Source organism: Mustela erminea, chromosome 4 (genome assembly GCF_009829155.1).
Source record: "Mustela erminea isolate mMusErm1 chromosome 4, mMusErm1.Pri, whole genome shotgun sequence".
Classification (NCBI taxonomy): Eukaryota; Metazoa; Chordata; class Mammalia; order Carnivora; family Mustelidae; genus Mustela; species Mustela erminea.
Window position 1 is genome coordinate 50,934,714 of NC_045617.1, and position 19,631 is coordinate 50,954,344.

The following is a 19,631-nucleotide window of genomic DNA, read 5'->3' on the forward strand; positions in this document are numbered from 1 at the left end:
AGTTTAACATACATGAAACTATAACTCTTAATTTGCAAAATACCTCATCCCCCAGGCCCAGTTAATCGTACCTTTATATATATATACACCAGTAATTCAGTTGCTATGAAACAGCGTCACTGAAGGGGCAAAAAGAAAAAGTGATGTAAATCAAGTTTCTTACTGCTGGAGTGGGAGTTTACTAATAAGCAATGGGAAATGGCTAAAATTATCCACATAATAATGGATTAGAATGGAGGCATGTACAACTTTACATAGAATTCAATATAGATACAGATAGATACATATAGAAACAGATAGATAACTTGTATATCCATAGAGAAGGCCTTGAAGTGATGATATATCACAGTAAATGAGCATATCTAGCTCTTTGTATCTAGTAGCATTCTCCAATTTTTCTCATGTTTAGATTGTGATTTTAGGTTTTGAGAGAAAACCACACAGATAAAGTATCATTCTCATACCATTCCATGGTACATGCTGGCAATATGCACTTACTGGTAAAATGACAGATTCAGGGCTACAGCAGAAAATATACAAGGTTGGAGAATCTTGTGACAGCAAGTAAGGTAGTTTCAAAAATAAAAACTAAAACCCAACTTAACCAAAACAAAACAGAAAAACTACAATAATAGGAGTATATCAAGGGGGAAAAGAGCCAGTTGAAAGAGCTCCAGAAGGCCAAAACTGGAACAAAATTAATAACATAGTGTTGTATTATAACTCAAAGTTTAAGCTAAATGTGCATGAGTCCATACTGATATAAATAAGTGATTTATCAAAGAACTAAATGGGATAAAAATAAATCTACACAGAATTCTAGATAAATTACGTTGGTATTCCATACTGAAGGATGTGGGCATGATTCCCCATTCTGTAAGTATAGCGTGCAGTTAGTGACTTCCTCCCCAAGAGTGCAGCATGCAAGTGACAGGTGGTGGGCAGGGTGGGGAGATTTACTTTACGTTGGAGAAATCCAACAATCACTACCTTAGGTGATTAAAGTAAACATCAACGAAGAAAGTCATGTTGATAGCGTGTGATGTGAATGGCACTTTATTTCTGTGGTCTTCCACTTCAAACCCCTAACCACTTTGTAAGCATGAGAAAATGTCAGAAACGTCCCAGCTGAGGAACATTCTTCAAAATAGCTGAGCAGTATTCTTCAAATCTGTCAAGTCATCAAAGACAAGAAAAATCTGAGAAAGTGGTACAGAGAAGAGACATGACAACTAAATGCCATGAGTCAATGTAATGCAATATTCTGGATGGGCTCCTGTAACTGAAAAAAGGACATTAGGTTAAAGAGTAAGGAAATGTACATAAAATATGACTTTAATTAATACTAATGTACCAATACGGGTTCATTAGTTGTAACAAATGTACCGTAGTAATTACATTAATTACATTTTAATTAATGTAAGATTTTAATAGGAGAAGTTGGGTGTGGGGTACCATCTTTGCAATTCTTTTGTGAATCTAAAATTATCCTATAATGGAAAGTTAATTTTAAAAAATACATTTACTGAAATAAGCCTGGTACAAAGTGATATATACATTTGACCACCTTGTGTCAAAGTCTAGGAAACATTTTTTAATGATAAAGTGTAAGTATGATAGCAATTGTCTGGAGCCAAGGATGGAGATTGGGGATTGACTCTAGTTAACATGAAGGAATATCTGTGGTGATAAAAATATTCTGTATATTATTGTCAGGTCAGTGTGTGTATGTCTATGCATGTATGAATTTATAAAAACTTATCAAACTCTATAATTAAAGTATATGCATCTTATTGTATGTAAATTATACCTCACTAAATTAAATTTTTAAAGAAAAAGAAGAACGGGGCCTTGGGTGGCTCAGTGGGTTAAGCCTCTGCCTTCGGCTCAGGCCATGATTTCCGGGTCCTAGGATCAAGCCCCTCATCAGTCTCTCTGCTCAGCAGGGAGCCTACTTACCCTCTCTCTTTGCCTGCCTCTCTGTCTACTTGTGATCTCAATCTCTCTCTGTCAAATAAATAAAATATTTAAAAAATAAAAAATAAAAAAAAAAGATTCCCTTTCTAAATATGGGTACTACAAGCATACTTTTACTCCTGGGAGGAGGGAATCTATCATGTAGAATTGAGATTTATGATTTATTCCACTGTGTGTCTTAGATTATGGTAGAGAATAGCTGATGTCTGATGTGCCTCATCTTCCTCCAAATTAAAAAAAGAAAAAAAAAAGTGGGGCCCCTTCATGGCTCAGTTGGTTAAGCTACTGCCGTCAGCTCAGGTTGTGATCGCAGAGTTCCAGAATCGAGCCCTGCATCAGGCTCCCAGCTCTGCGGGGAGTCTGTTTCTCCCTCTGACCTTCTCCCCTCTCATGCTCTCTCTCTCTCTCTCAAATAAATAAATAAAATCTTTAATAAATAAATGAATGAATGAATACAAATAAAAAATTTAAAAAGCATTTTTAATGATTAGAGACTTTTTCTTTTGTGATTTTGCTTTAAACTTTTTATTATGTGGCTACTTCCTTTTTGAAAAATGACCCTCTTTGAGGGCCTATGAGTAATAATTCACATAATTTATTGTGCTGTACAAAATTAAGATAATAGAAATAGTAGTTTATGTGGATAGAATATATATTTCAAATAATATAAAGAGATTCATACATGCCATTTAATCTTGGGTCTGAAAGCCTCTTCATTTTAATAAGATGTCAAGAGAGCTGTTAATAACTGAAAGCTGAACACCACAGTGATGTGTGGGTGCTGACTTCTTAAACTAACAGGGAAAGAACAGCTTTTTAATTGGACTGGATGATGTTTTCCTCGAGTCACAAGGAAAAAAAAAATCCTTGTGGTCTGCAGCAAAATATTTCCTGTCCATACCAATGATAAAGAATGAAATGGAACGTTTTCCTTTTCTCTATGAATTATTACTATGGAAAATCACATGTAGTCATTCAGGTTAGATTATTAAGGTCTACAAGATGCAGAATGGTACACTAGACATGTCGATATACTTTACTATTGTAAATATCTCTAACACTTGGTACACACCAAGTTGATGAAAATAGCAAACAAAAAACTTGTGGGGGGGGGGAAGCACAAAAAACTTTGTGCATTCCAGTTCCTTGTATAGCCTGCAAGTGATTTGCACTTCTGTATGGACACTGGATGTTAAAGTGTGAGATAATATTTGTATCGAATATATGCAGTTTCACTTGAAATATAAACAGATTTTTTGTCATAAAAATATTCCAGGCCCCTAAACATCTTAATCAGAAACTATTCATGTAAAGCTGTTCATATAATACTTACTTGAGTGCTGCATAATATTAGAAGTAAAAAGTTGTCTTCCATCCTCCCTTTCCTCCACCAAAAAGTCATACTTAACATATGTAAGCAAAAAGGTAAAATCCTTTGTTTTGATAATTAGTACATATTTCCTTCTGAAGTACTGCACTTTACTAAAACTAATGTTTAGAATTTCATTGTCATGAAAATATTTTCATTATAATTATGGAGGCATTCATTGATTCAGATCAGATTTTTCTCAGAAAATGAAGATTTTTAGTGGCCTTGTTTGAAAAATGGCAACAACGTAGCCTTGGAATTGGTGCAAAGAAAACATTTATTAACTAGACATTCAGTAAAGAATGCAAATAGAATTATCATTCTTATAAATAGGAAATATCATGCTGTGTTAGCCAACAACTTCTAGATTCAGATAAAGTGAATTAATTTAAAGTATGTTTTTATTGAAATGATTTGCCTAAGACTCAATGCCAAGCTATTGGAAACTATTTGCAGTATAATGGAAAAGAAGGTGCCCTCTCTCTCTCTCTCTCTCTATATATATATATATATATGTATATACATATATATATTTTAAGATTTTCTTTACTTATTTATTTGTCAGAGAGAGAGAAAACAGAAGAAGCAGGATCCCTGCTGACCAGGGAGCCTGATATGGGACTCAGTCTGAAGACCCTGGGATCATTACCTGAGCCAAAGGCAGCCCTTAACCAATTGAGCCACCCAGACATCCCTAAAAGGCTGTATTTTAAACGTTGTAAGCAGACTTGTAAAATAAATTGATGAGATATTTAATTAATATGGTATTGAAAGTTCATGCTTGAGGTGTCCCCTGACCTGCCAGCTTTAATCATATAACAAAGATAAAGAAAATTAACAAGGTAAACGTTTCAGTGTACCAAAAGTGGAAATGGAAGACAAAGCAGAAAGTTCTGAAAAAACTATGGGCCGGGGCCCCTGGGTGGCTCAGTTGGTTAAGCATCCAACTCTTGATTTTGAGTCAGGTTATAATCTCATGGGCATGAAATCCAGCCCTGCCTCCAGCTCCCTGCTCAGCAGGAAGTCTGCTTTTCTCCCTCACCCTCCACCCCTCCCTCTGCTCTCTCTATCTCTGTCTCCCAAATAAATAAATACATCTTACAAAAAACAAACAAACCATGGGCCCACTGAGCTGTGGATCTGGAAGTAGCATCAGGGAGTGGAGAGTTTAGCTGTGGTGTAAAAGGCTAAAAGTGACCCGCATTGGACAGGGTATGAGAAATGCTTACTATTTGGAACCTGAACAAAGGTAAAGCTCTCTGCACATTAAGGAGGCTGAAAAAGCTGAGAGTTAAAGGTACATTCCAAGGGAGAAATGAACAAACTGACCTCCAGCCAGAGCCTACACCAACTCACTGATTTATCAAGAGGTTCTAGAAAAAGATCCATGGGGGCCAGATGAAAGCAACAAAAGAAATGCTAGACAGGTCAAAGGTATAATGAAAAGTCCTAACTCTTATCAAAAGTTTATGTGGCAATTAACACATATTATGTATGTTATTATGTATTATATACTGTATTCTTACAATAAAGTAAGCTAGGGAAAAGAAAATGTTAAAAAAATATCCTAAGGAAGAGAAAATACATTGCAGTATTGTATAGCTGACCCTCGAACAACAGCGATTTGAACTGTGTGGGTCCACTTATATGCAGATTTTTCTTTTTTGACAGCAAAAGCCACAAGGCATTTATTTGCACCTGCCCATTCAGATTTCCACTGGACTGAATGGAAAGGGACAGTGCAGAAGTTGCCCCTGAGTGCCCAGGGACACTGAGGCTGTTGGCAGACCCTGGTAGCCCCAGAACCTGGCAGGGCTGCAGGTCACCATGTATATACTGTTGGAATGCTCAGGTCTCATGCCTGGGGCCACTGAGCAGAGGCTGGGCTGAACTAGAGGAATGTGTCCAGAGGGTAAAGATGGCATTGTGTGGGAGCCCTGTATTTTACAGCACCCCTCTCCAGTTCTCCGCATGTAGGGCTCCAGAGCTGTGCTGGGAAAGCAGATGAACACAGACCCTCCCTGCAGTGGTGCCCTGGCCCCGTGGCCTCCTGGAAGCAGGCACACTCACATGCACAGCTGCCAATGGCCACGGCTGGTGGTACACCTCCAGGCAGATGGAGCCCTTGTACCAGGCCTCAGGGCTGCTGTCACCACCCGTGGACCCACCTGGCAGGTGCTGCTATTGAGCTGAAGCTATGGGGCTGTGGGCCATACCTTCCATAGAGCCTGCCTCTGTCCCAGTCCCACCTGGCCTGCCGATGTTCCGATTTTTTTTAATAAATATACCTACAGTACTGCAAATGCATTTTCTCTTCCTTATGATTTTCTTAAGAACATATTCTATTCTCTAGCCTATATTATTTATTTATTTATTTATTTGAAAAAAATTATTTATTTATTTGACAGGCAGAGATTACAAGTAGACAGAGAGGCAGGCAGAGAGAGAGAGAGGAGGAAGCAGGTTCCCCACTGAGCAGAAAGCCCAATGCAGGGCTCAATCCCAGGACCCTGGGATCATGACCTAAGCTGAAGTCAGAGGCTTTAACCCACTGAGCCACCCAGGCACCCCGCTCTAGCCTATTTTAAGAACACAGTACATTGGGACGCCTGGGTGGCTCAGTTGGTTAAGCAGTTGCCTTCAGTTCAGGTCATAATCCCAGTGTCCTGGGATCGAGTCCCACATCAGGCTCCTAGCTTGGCAGGAAGCCTGCTTCTCCCTCTGCCTGCCGCTCTGTCTGCCTGTGCTCCCTCGCGTGGTTTCTCTCTCTCTCTCTCTGACAAGTAAATAAATAAAGTCTTTAAAAAAAAATTAAAAAAAAATAAGAAAGAACACAGTATATTATACATATAATGTAAAAAAATATGTGTTAATCAACTATGTTACCAGTAAGGTTTCTAGCCAAGAGTAGGCTAGTGGTAGTTAACTTTTTGGGGAATCAGAAGTTCTAGGCAGATTTTTTACTACAAGCGGGCTACCACCTCTCACCTCCTGTTGTTCATGGTTCACCTAGATTACTAAAAAGCCCTGTATAAGTGGACCTCTGTGGTTCAAACCTGTAATGTTCAAGGACAAACTGAAATAACTTCTCCCATTCAGTAGGTTGTCTCTTAGTTTTGTTGGTAATTTATTTTACTGTACAGAAACTTTATTTTGAGATAGTCCCAAGAGTTTAATTTTGCTTGTTACCTTGTCTCAGGAGACGTATCTAGAAAGATCTTGTTATGGTTAGTGTCAGAGAAATTACTGCCTGTGCTCTCTTCTAGGACTTTCATGGTTTCAGGTCTTATGTTTAGGTCCGTAATCCATTTTGAGTTTATTTCAGTTTATGGTGTAAGAAAGTGGTCCAGTTTCATTTGCATGTACCTCTCCAGTTTTCCCAACACCATTTTTTTAAGAGAGTACTTTTTTCCCATTACATATTCTTGCTTCCTTTGCTGACAATTGAACGACCATCATGAATTTACTTCCGGGCTCTCTATTCCATTCCATAGATCGATGTGTCTATTTATGTGTTAGCACTGTAGTGTTTTGATTACTATAGCTCTATAGTATATCTTGAAATCTGGGGTTGTGATACCTTAGGTTTTGTTTTTGTCAAGATTGCTTTGGCTATTTGGTATATTGTTTTGTTTTTGTTTCTCGTGCGGTTCCATACAAAATTTAGGATTATTTGTTCTAATTCTGTGGGGGGAAAAAAGCTGCTGGTATTTTGATAGGGACTACTTTAATTCTGTAGATTGCTTTTGGTGGTATGGGCATTTTAATATAAGAGAATATTATGATAAAATTACACGTCAACAAATTGATCAGTGTAGAAGAAATGGATAAATTCCTGGAAACATATAACTTCCCAAAACTGAATTAGGAAGAAATGGAAAATTTGAACAGATTGAAATACCAGTGATGACATTGAATCAGTAATCAAAAAACTCCCAGACAACTTTATAGGTGAATTATACCAAGCATTTAAAGAAGAGTTAATTCCTATTCTTCTCAAACTATTCCAAAAATAAAAACAAAACAAAACAAAAAACAGAAAAGGAAAGAAAACTTCCAAATTCATTCTATGAGGTTGGCATTATCCTGATACCAAAACCAGATAAAGACACTACAAAAAAAGATAACTATAGTTCAGTATCTCTGATGAACATAGATGCAAAAATCCTCAACAAAATATTAGCAAACAGATCCAACAACATATTATAAAAATCATTCACCACAATCAAGTGGGATTTATTCCTGGACTGCAGAGGTGATTGAATATTCTAAAGTTAATCAATGTGATACGTTAACAACAGAAAGGATAAAAACCATATGATTATCTCAGTAGATGCAGAAAGAAAATATTTGACAAAGTATAACATCCATTCATGAGAAAAAACCCTCAACAAAGTAGGTTTAGAGGGAACATACCTCTTCACAATAAAAGGTATTTATGAAAAGCCCACAGCTAACATATTTCTCAGTGGTGAAAAACTGAAAGCTCTTCCTCTGAGATCAGGAACAAGATGAGAATGTCCACTCTCACAACTTTTATTCAGCAAAGTACTGGAAGTCCTCACCACCACACTCAGACAAGAGGAAGGAATAAAAGGCATCCAAATTGATAAGGAAGAAGTAAATCTTTCACTATTTGTAGATGACATAATAGTATATACAGAAAACCTTAAAGAGTCCACGCAAAAAACTATGAGAACTGATAAATTCTATAAGGTTGCAAGATACAAAATTAATATGCAGAAATCTATTGTTTCTATATACTAATAATGAGGTAGCAGAAAGATAAATTAAGAAAACAGTCCCATTTATAGTTGCGCCAGAAATAATAAAATACCTAGGAACACTTAACCAAGGAGGTAAAAGACTTAACTCTGCAAACTATGAAACATTGATGAGAGAAACTGAATATAGCACAAGCAAATGGAAATATACTCCATGCTCATGGATGGGGAGAACAAATGTTGTTAAAATGTCCATAAACACATCTTATATACATATTATATACGTGTATGTATACTAAGCGCATGCAATTAAATACATTGTTGCTACTGTTATTCCAAATTGTTATTTATTACACTAATTAGGAATTTTAAAAAAGAATTTTTTTTTTAATCCACTAAGGCCCTATGCATATTAATCGCAGTTGTTTTAAATTCTGGTCTAATAATCCCATATCCCTGCTGTAGCTGACTCAGGTTCTGACACTTGGTTTGTGTCTTCAAATTGTGATTTTTGTTTCTTACTGTGCCTTGTAATTTCTTCTTGGTAGCCAGAGATGATCTACTGGGTAAAGGAACGCAGGTAAATAAGGCTTTAATAATGTGGTGTTGAAGTTGAGAGGATGAGACATGTTCTATAATTTGGTCTCAAGTCTTTTATAGAGCCTATGCCTACAGGGTGAACCTCACAAGTGTTTCTCAGCTCTTTATTTCTTCCCCATTAGCTAAGATAGGATGGGTAGGGGCCCCTGGGTGGCTCAGTGGGTTAAAGCCTCTGCCTTTGGCTCAGGTTATGATCCCCGGGTCCTGGGATTGAGCCCCACAATGGGCTCTCTGCTCAGCGGGGAGATTGCTTCCCTTCCTCTCTCTCTGCCTGCCTCTGCCTACTTGGGATCTCTGTCAGTGAAATAAATAAACAAAAATCTTTAAAAAAAAAAAAAAAAAAGAAAAGAAAAGAAAAGAAAGAAAGGATGGTTAGTGGGTGCGGGCCTTAGGTATTTCCCTTCCTCCACATGGAAGGCCACAGCTGACTGAAGTTGACCAGGTTCCTTCGCCCCAGGTCAATTAAGTTCTGATGACATCCCTGCAGTTTAGGCACTCTTATTAATTTATTGGTTTGTTTGTTTGTTTTTTTATTTTAAAGATTTTATTTATTCATTTGAGAGAGAGAGAGAGTACACAAGCAGAGGGAGAGGTATGGGGAGAGGGAGAAGCAATCTCCCCGCTGAGCCGGGGGAGCCTGACATGGTACTCAATCCCAGGACCTGGAGATCATGACCTGAACGAAGGCAGACGTTTAACCACCGGAGCCACCCAGGTGACCCATGGTTATACTCTCTTAAACAAGGCTCTCTTTAACTCTCCTGAGGGCTGTCTTATTAAGACCAGAGTGCTCTGGTTTACTTCAAAGCTGTGACTTTCCTCCTTTTCCTGCCAAAGGCATTAGGGGATTTTCCTCTGATAGTCACTGTGAAGAAAATCTCACAAAACTGTGGGGCTCCCCTATGACTGGGTTCCTCTGGACTTTTTAACTCTTAGAGGTGTCTACACTGAGCCTCCAGCATTTCATCAGTTACAGCTTGAGGTTTCCTAGGATATGGATTCCTGCAGCAGTTTCTTATGATTCTCAGCTCTGGTAAGCCGTGATTCCTCATATTCTCTTGTCTGTCTCTCCAGTCTTGGGGGCAGCAGTTTGCCCTGTAATCTCCTTTCTCTTACAGATCCAAGAAAATTTATTATGTTAGTTTGTTTCAGTTTCTTACTTGTTAAAAATAGAATGGCAAATTCCAAGATTTTTACGTGTGGACCCAGAGACATGTTAATTTTAAGGATTTTCTCTTGAACATGTGTTCACATAGGAACAGTCAGATTAGAAAGCATAGTCATTCTTAAATCTACCTATCCTGGTTTTCTCATCCTGGCATACCTGTAGACCAGCCTGAACTTTCCTCTTCTATTCTGACAGTGGATGATCATTCTCAATAGAGCTAGACATTCTCTCAACCTTTTTTTTTTTTTTTTCACATTTCTTCTATCCTTCTTTTTTATATATATATATTTTTAAAGATTTTATTTATTTGAGAGAGAGACAGTGAGAGAGAGCACGAGCGAGGAGAAGGTCAGAGAGAGAAGCAGACTCCCCCTGGAGCTGGGAGCCAGATGCGGGACTCAATCCCGGGACTCCAGGATCATGACCTGAATCGAAGGCAGTCATCCAACCAACTGAGTCACCCAGGCGTCCCTTCTTCTATCCTTCTTACTTGATATCAAATGCCCCTTTTTCAAATATATGGTGGTCCCTTTCTCCATTTATAGAAACACACTATCCCTTCCCCTAGGTTTTTAAATTGTATACCCAGAGGTTTTGTGTAGCAAAATACTCAAAAACTAAAAAACAAAACAAAAATTACACAGAAAGTCAATGGACCTTAAAAAAAAAAAAAGCCAAAAATTTTTTTGAAAAACAAAATTGGTAGTTTTAAACTACCTTTTTCCAAGATTACCATAAAGCTATAGTATGTGCTATTGGCAAAAGGATATAAAAGACAATGGAACAGAATAAACTGTCCAGAAATAAATAAAAAACTTACACTTATAAAGTCAACTGATTTTCAACAAAGTTGTCAATGGGGAAAAATGGTCTTTACAAAATTGGTGATAGAAGAACTGAAGATCTGTAAGGAAAAATTTAGGGACTTCTATCCTTACCTTACACCACAGACAAAAATTAAACAAAATTGGACCATAGACTTACATGTTAAATATGAACTATTAAACTTATAGAAGAAAAGAAAAGAAAATATCTGTTTAATTGAGTTAGGCAGAGATTTACTTTTTTAGAGTTTTTTTTTTTTCCTTAGGACACTAAAAGCATAAAATGTGAACAAAATGATAAAGTTAATTTCATTAAGGATTAAAAACTTTAGTCCTTACAGGACAGAATTAAATAAACAAAAGAACAAGACACAGGCTAATAGAAGATATCTACAAAGCATATATCTATCAAGAGTTTGAATTCTCTGTATATAAAGACTCTTATGATTCAATAATGAACAGGCAAATACACCCCCAAAAGTGGGCAAAGCTTTGAACGCATTACATAAATGATATATAAACATGTAAGAATGGCCTATAAGTGCACGAAAAGATGACCAGACATCAAAGAAATGCAAATTAAAATAAAAATGAGATAGAAATACACACCCACTAGATATAAGTTCAGAAGCCTATTAATACCAGTTATTGACAATGATGTATAATAAGTAGAACTGCCAGCCATTGTAAGTAAAAGGGCAAAATGGTAAAGCATTTTTAAAAATTCAGCATTTGGGAAACAAAATGGCTATGCTTTAAAAGTTAAACCTTTATTTTTCATATAACCAAGCAATTTCAATCTAGGTATTTCTCCAAGAGAAATTACATTTGTCACCACAAAGATTGGTTTGCAAGTACTTGTATCAGGACTATTCATATTAATTAAAACCTGGAGACAACTCAAAGATCCATCAATTGTTGAACAGTAAACTAGCATGATTATTAAGCCGTGCAATACTACTTAGAGATAGGAATAAAATATTAATGAACATAATATTGATTAATATAAAAAAGCATTTTCAGTAAAAGAAATCCAATATAAAAGGTTATTTATGTCCTTTTTATCTCATTTATTTCTAAATGATCTCTTTCCTATGAAATTGTAGAAATTATGAAAATTGCATAACAGAAAGCATTCAGTGATGGCCTATGACCGGGGAGCAGGGGGAAAAGATGGGCTGCAAGGTGTAGAATAAAGTGCAAAGAATAAAAGGGCTTTTTAGGGTAAGGTAACTATAGTATATCTTGATTGTGGAAGTGACTACACAACTATATACAATTATTAAAATTTATCCAACTGTACTCTTAAAATAGATATATAGTATATAAATAACACTTCAGTTTATTTTTTTAAGATTTTTATTTATTTATTTGACAGACAGAGATCACAGGTAGGCAGAGAGGCAGGCAGAGAGAGAGAGAGAGGAGGAAGCAGGCTCCCTGCTGAGCAGAGAACCCGATGTGGGGCTCGATCCCAGGACCCTGGGATCATGACCTGAGCTGAAGGCAGAGGCTTTAACCCACTGAGCCACCCAGGCGCCCCAACACTTCAGTTTAAAAGTGTCAAAAATAAAAGCAAACAAGCAAGAAAACAGTGCTTTGTGTATCTTGAAGCTCTTTTGTTAGATATACACATATTTAGGATTGTTTTTTCATCTTGGTGATTTGAACCTTTTATCATTATGCAATGTTCTAGTTAATTTCTGGTAATTTTCTTGTCCTGAAGTTTAGGCTGATATTATTATAGCCACCTATCTCTCCTTTTGATGAGTGTTTCTGTGGTGTAACTTTTCCATCTTTTTCCTTTTAACTTATATTTTTCATTATATTGTGAGTGGGTTTCTGGCAAACAATAGTTTGGTTTTGCTCTTTTAACCAAACTAACAATCTCTGTATTTTGGTTAGTGTTTTAAGATAAAATATAAACAAAGAGCTAAGTCCACAATTATAATTGAAGACTTTAACACTCTTCTTTCAGTAGATGGAAGAAATGGAAAATCTTTTTTTTTTTTTTTTTTAGATTTTATTTATTTATTTGACAGACAGAGATCACAAGTAAGCAGAGAGGCAGGCAGAGAGAGAGAGGAGGAAGGAGGCTCTCCGCTGAGTAGAGAGCCTGATGAGGGGCTCGATCCCAGGGCCCTGAGATCATGACCTGGGCCGAAGGCAGAGGCCTAACCCGCTGAGCCACCCAAGTGCCCCAGAAATGGAAAATCTTGATATAAAAGACATTTAAACAGCAAACCATCCAACATCAGCAGAATAACTATTTTTTCTTAATACACATGAGACATTTACCAAAATAGACTCATAAAATGAGCTTTAAGAGAATTAAAATCATAGGAAATATATTCTTTGACCAAACTAAATTTGGTATCAATAACAGAAAAATAACAAGATTTTCCTGAATTACTGAAAGTTAAATAAAATAATTGTTAAATAATATATGGATCCAAGTGGAAAACTGCAAAGGTAATTAATATATTTTGAATTGAATTAAAATGAAAATATAATGTATCAATATATCTGGGATGCAGATCAAGCTGTGCTTACAGAGAAATTTCCATTATAAAATGCTCATATTAAGAAGAGAAAAAAGGCACGTGTATGTCTTTTTTGAAAAATATCTAGGGGCACCTGGGTGGCTCAGTGGCTTAAGCCTCTGCCTTCAGCTCAGGTCATGTTCTCAGGGTCCTGGGATCCAGCACTGAACTGAGGCCCATATTGCGCTCTCTGCTCAGCAGGGAGCCTGCTTCCCCCTCTCTCTCTCTGCCTGCTGCTCTGCCTACTTATGATCTCGGTCATATAAATAAATAAAATCTTTAAAAAATAAAAAAGAAATGGAAAGGAAAATAAAAAGAAGATAGTCCTTAATCCAAAAAAAAAAAAAAAAATCTATTTGGTTCCTCAGCCTCATTTTAAACTTTTTAAAATTTTTTATTTTTTTTAATTTTAATTTTAATTTTATTTATTTATTATATTTTGCTGCAGAGCTGTAATTTAATGGTGAAAGAATAGTCTTATGAACAAAGGGTGCTTCCGCAGGGCGCCTATGTGGCACAGTTACTAAGTGTCTGCCTTTGACTAAGGTCATGATCCCAGGGTTCTGGGATGGAGCCCTGCATTGGGCTCCCTGCTCTGCAAGAAGTATCCTTCTCCTTCTCCCACTCCCCCTGCCTGTGTTCCTCTATCGCTGTGCCTCTCTCTGTCAAATAAATAAATAAAATCTTAAAAAAAAAAAAAAAAAAGAAGGCTGCTAGGGCAATCAAATATCCAGTGCAAATAAGAACCTCAATTCATACCTCATACCACATATAAAATCAACTCAAAGTGGTAAACAAATCTAAGTGTATACCTAAAACTATAAAACTTCTAGGAAAAAACAGAGGGCAAAATCTTAATCCTTAGATTAGTTTCTTGGATACGACATTAAAAGTATAATCCATAAACCCTTTAAAAATGATGAGAAGAACTTCATAAAATGAAGAACTTGCTCTGATGAGGTTACTGTTAAGAGAATGAAAAGACAAGCTACTAATTGGGAGAAAATATTTTCATATCATATGTCTGATAATGGGCTTCTATGTAAAATGTATAAAGAACTCCCAAAAAATAAGCATAGGAAGATAAATCATCCAGTTATTTCTAAAACATAACCAAAACATTTGAACAGATACTTCATCAAGGTATACAAATGGGTGACAAAAGCATACAAAAAATACTTAGTACTGTTTGTCATTAAAGAGATATAAATTAAAACTGCAATGAGATACTAGTACAAAACCATTATATGCACGGTCTTTATTTTTCCTAGATTTGATATTATCAACAAGCCTTTCATTTTCTCCCTATTATATATTTTTGTTCTCTTGTAATATTGTCTCTGTTTAATCTAAGACACTGTTTAGAGCTTTAGTTTTTTTAATTTCTTTTTTTTTCTTTTTCTAGTTTTTATTTAAATTCCAGTTAGTTAACATATAGTGTAATATTAGTTTCGGATGTAGAATTTAGTGGTTCATTACTTTAATTTCTTGTTTATCAGAGAAAAAAGAGTAGGAAAATAACTCTCATTCCTTAAAGTTGGTGTTAAACATTTAATTATATACTTCTCATTAGATGCAGGTTTCTTTATGCCACTTTGTCATCTCATTAATGAAAGCATCCAAAATTAACTTAAACTCTACTAAAATTTGACCCCCCTGCATTCATAATTTTTTATAAGCTTATAAAAATTAAAATTAAAGTATTGGATCTGAACCACTCCTGAAGTTATTTTGAGGAACACAAAAATTGTTTGCTAAAACATATAATTTGAATGTATTAAAAGCAAGTAAGCAGACACCCAGAGACTATCTTCTCTTCAACTAGTTCTTGAAGAACTAATGCTTTACATTTTTTCCCTTTCTTATCACTAGCCTACTTCCAATGTTTGTCTTTCTATTTTAAGTAAAATTTTCACATTTGTTCCACATCTCTTATCTAGGCAACATGTAGATTTAACCAGCCTTCTATGTAAAAATGACAAAAAGAAGAGTTAGTTCTGAGTCACAAGTGCAGATTTTCTCACTGAATGAAGGGCACCTGTCATTACATTGAGAAAAAAGTAAAACAATATTTCTTTAACAAAAAGGAAACCCCTGATCGACCCCCATTACTCACGAGATAGCTGCCTGGTATGAATATTGGCTCTGTCCCTTACCGGCTGTGTGAATTTGGTCATGGTAGTTAACTTCTTTATGCCTCATTGTCTTCTTAAAAATGAGGATTATAGCACTATAGCAGTACCTATCTTATAAAGTTATTGTCAGGGTTAAAAGGCTCAACATCTGTAATGCATAGAACAGTGTCTGGCACATAATGTTATACATTAATAATAATATATAATTATTAATACAGTAATAATTATTATATTATCATTTATAATTATTATATTATCATTATTGGGTCTTACCAAACTATATAAGAAAGGAGACTTCCTGTGCTAGTTCACAATAGTGCAGTCCCCTCCCTACAAGGAACTTAGAAATATAGGCAATATACTCTTTGACAATCAAACATGAAATCAGCATGTAAGTGTTAGGTCCCCCAATAATGAGTCCGTGTTCAAAGGAGCGAGACTGATACAAAGCCAAGGTCAAACAAAGCTTTATTTTGCACCAAGCATAGAGAATCAAACTGACTGCCTGCAGCTGTCTCTTACAAAGAGGCCACCCCTCCCTGCCTTACTGACTAACTTTTATAGAGCAAAGGCCATGTAGTTGGGCCTGGCCACACACAGGTGGCCAATGAGATTGCAACACACAGAGAAAGCTGCATAGTCATGCTAGGTCACACACGAGTGACTAACTGAATTACAATTTACCCTAGTAGATATTTGAACTAGCCTATCATCTTGGTCAGAATTGGCGCCCAGAAGGCAGGACCCACACTCCTTGGTAGCTAGGGAGAGAGTATGTGAGCCCCACTGATTGGATATCTCTACCTGGTCTGACCCACCCTTGTATTTGGGCTTTGTTACCTGGGACTGGTTTCCTGGACTTGCTTTTAAGTAAGTTCCCTGAGGGGGGGGGGCAGGGTCAGTTTAAGTTTTACTGCATAAACAACAAAATGGCAGTTCAGCCAGGGTGGAGCCGCTCTGGCTAAATAGGCCCTTACAGTAAGGATCAGAAGAGGTATGTACTAAGAACTCTAAAGAAACCAAAAGCTTCACAGGCTAACTGGACTTCTCTATAACCTAATGTAGGTTTTAACCTATTTAAAAGGAAATAGGTCAATGAGAATGACATTGATTAGTCACTGCTGATGTTACAAAGAGGTCCCACAGATCTTGGTGGAGGTATATGAATTCGAAGTCTTGTAATAACTTGTATACTCTTATTGTATAAACATATCTTGGAAGCTTTGATTAATGTTGTAAAACCCTGAGCCATGGCACATAGAAAAGAGCCTGGTATATGATATGATACAGGAATTATTATTATCATTGCAATTGACATTAACTCCTTTTCATATTTTATTTCCAAAAAATAAATTTCCGGTCCTAAACTAATGTATACACACACACACACACACGCACGCACACACACATACACACACACACACACACACACACACACACACATATGGTATGCCTTTACAGGAAGAATGCATAAAACAGAAGGTGGGGAGAGTAGCTAGCCTCTGTGGGAGTCAAGGATCTCCTCCCTGGGCATTTTTGACACTGTACAGAATGTAAGTTTGGTCAATGTGGTTGAAGAGCGAGCCAGCAAATCAGGTTTCAGAGGTAGCAGAGGCTAGTGCTGCACTCTTGGCCTTGATGGAAGCCCTGAGTTAATGGAAGAGCTACAAACAAGGGGTGCGCGGTAATAGGTAAAATCCGAACTTTACTTCTGGCCTCACACAAAATTGTCTTTACAGAACTTTTGTAGCCTGCCTTTCGCAGTGTCTGATTTCTCTAAACTTCTGGTATAATTCAGTTTAGTTAATAAGTTTCCTTAAAATACCCAGAAAAATTTTGATCGGTCTGACAACTGTGAAATGCCAATCTGAAACAGTAGAAATCTTGATCATAAAGTTTTTTTAAAATTTTATTTAATTCATTAAAGATTTTACCTGTCAGAGAGAGGAATAGAGACAGAGTACAAGCAGTGGGAGCAGCAGGCAGAGGCAGAGGGAGAGGGAGAAGGAGGCTCCCCACTGAGCAGGGAGCCCTAGGTGGGGCTTGATCTCAGGACCTTCATGACCTGAGCTGAAGGCAGATGCTTAACCAAGTGGGCCACCCAGGAGCCCCAATCATAAAATTTTAAAAATATACTCACTCTATTTATCTAGTCATTAAAAAATAAATATACATGCAGTCAAATTTTACTCCATCTGCCATATCTAAGGCCCCATGGTGAACATAGGGACCATGAAGCTGAGTAAGACAGAGGCAATTAGAGGGTGCAGATACATAAACTAATAATCACAACAAGCTCTGAGATTAGCAGCATCTGTGAAGGTGTACAGGAGGGGAGAGCAACTTGAAAATGCTAAGAACTAAACTTATAAATAAGCTAATAAGATCCTAAACCATGCTTACATTATTGTTTATGCTTTAGTGAAAAGATATGATTTCTAATTAGCCCTTCAATGGCTTTAAAATGTATGCTTCTAAACTGCAAAGGTAGGCTTAAAATCAGTTTCTGTCTCCATTAAATGAAATACCCCCTCTAATTTTCCTTAAACTATTAAATTTATTCTATAAAGCCTTTCTTCATAGCTAATATAAAGATAAATGAGTACATGGAAAAGTACAGCCTTTTTCATGGTAACCACTGTCCTCAAACAGTGTCCTCAGTATAGAGAACTTCATATGCCTCTGAACTGAAGGCCAGCATTCTCCAAAAAATGCAAGGCCAATATGTAATATTTCATTCATTTCTGAAACGATTCAATTAAACTTCTGTAAAGCTACTTCAATACTGTTTTGTCTTACGTAATAATTTCTGAGGAAACCAGAATTATGAACTTTGAAGTGTATTGTAATTGTTAGAATAGTCTATACACTTAGTAACTAAGTATTCTGTGTTTTTAAAGCCCTGAGTTGCTATTAACATCACAGATGGTAAAATAGGATCCCACTTATCTCCAGCTTTAACTCTAGAGAATCACTGGTTTCCTCACTTGTTAAGATTTAGCAAAAATTTTTGCAGTGTTCACATCAACACCTAGGCTTTTACTTCTTAAAATTCTGAGATGCCAACATTTTTAAAGGGTCATATAACCTTGGTTATGTGACCAAGTTCTGGCTTCTGATAATAGTAGAGTAGCTTGGTAAGACTAACCTATTGCCAATAATAATAATAAGCTCTAAATAAAATATTAAAAAGGAACATTTAGAGGACCTTAATAATGTATGTAGAAGCTAGAGAGGGTATATGACCCTTGGAAAAGCGTATTGATTTTTGTCCCTTGGGGCACGCCCTTGTCCCCAGAACAAACGAAAGATAACATGCAAGCATGAAGGGACATCTTATTGTGTTGGTCAAAGAGTGCGTGTTTGGATTTCAGAGCTGTCACAGACCCTGGGAATCAGGGAGGCAGTATTCCCAGAAAAGAGGAACCATAGATAAGAAAGCCCAAAAATCTTCACTCAGACTCTTCACCCACCTTTAATGCACTCATGAGCTGTGACGGTGTAAGGAGCCCAGAAGGAGACCAATATCCAGAAGGCTGAAAGTGTTGAACAAAGTTGTTAACAGCCTTCTAGTGAAAGGAAGACAGAGTTTAGAGTTCCATCCCTCCAAGTTAAAGAGGCTTGGTAAACACTCCAGTCTTCGTGTTAATGCAACAGGAGCGTTACAGAAGAATCCTATCCCAGGACTAAGAGACGTACTTGTGAAGGCAGATCTATCAGGGGAATAGCAAGGATTGTGGAAGGAGGACAGAGAATGGAAATGCAAGCTGAGGAGGTGTCATTTTCCAACTTCTCTGAAAACATTTGAAGTGGTTCTAAAAACTGATTGGTGATTTTTTTTTTTATCCTCAAACTAAGGAACAATTCCAGAATGAATTATTCAATACTTCACATGGATCACATCCTACACAAGGAAGCTCAGTTTTTACTCCCATTAACACAGGGTCATTGTAAGTATAAATTTGCAACTTTTAATGATAAATTTGGAAATACCTGAAAAAAAGAGGGACGCCTAGGTGGCACAGTCTGTTGAGCATCAACTCTTGGTTTTGGCTCACTAGGCAGTCTCTTCGTTATGAGATCAAGACCCCAGTGGGGCTCCGTGCTCGGTGTGGAGTCTGCTTGAGATTGTCTCTACCTCTGCCTTTCCCACGCATGCACTCTCTCTGAAATAAATCAGTCAATCTTAAAAAAAAAAAAAAAAAGGACAGGTATTCATTAATTCCCGTTCTAGAGAATTCTCCTACAGAAAGTGTCCCCTAAGTTGTGCACAGATACGTGTACAAGGATG

General features: G+C 36.8%; 1 long non-coding RNA gene across 1 annotated transcript; it reads right to left on the reverse strand.

The window, feature by feature from the left end:
- Positions 1 to 6,431: 6,431 nt before the first annotated feature.
- LOC116587749 lies at positions 6,432 to 19,006 on the reverse strand. Its single transcript, XR_004284622.1, has 4 exons — positions 18,996 to 19,006; positions 15,164 to 15,170; positions 13,831 to 13,835; positions 6,432 to 6,535 (listed from the first exon to the last, which is right to left on the reverse strand). It is a non-coding gene; the product is annotated as an uncharacterized LOC116587749 (long non-coding RNA).
- Positions 19,007 to 19,631: the final 625 nt, after the last annotated feature.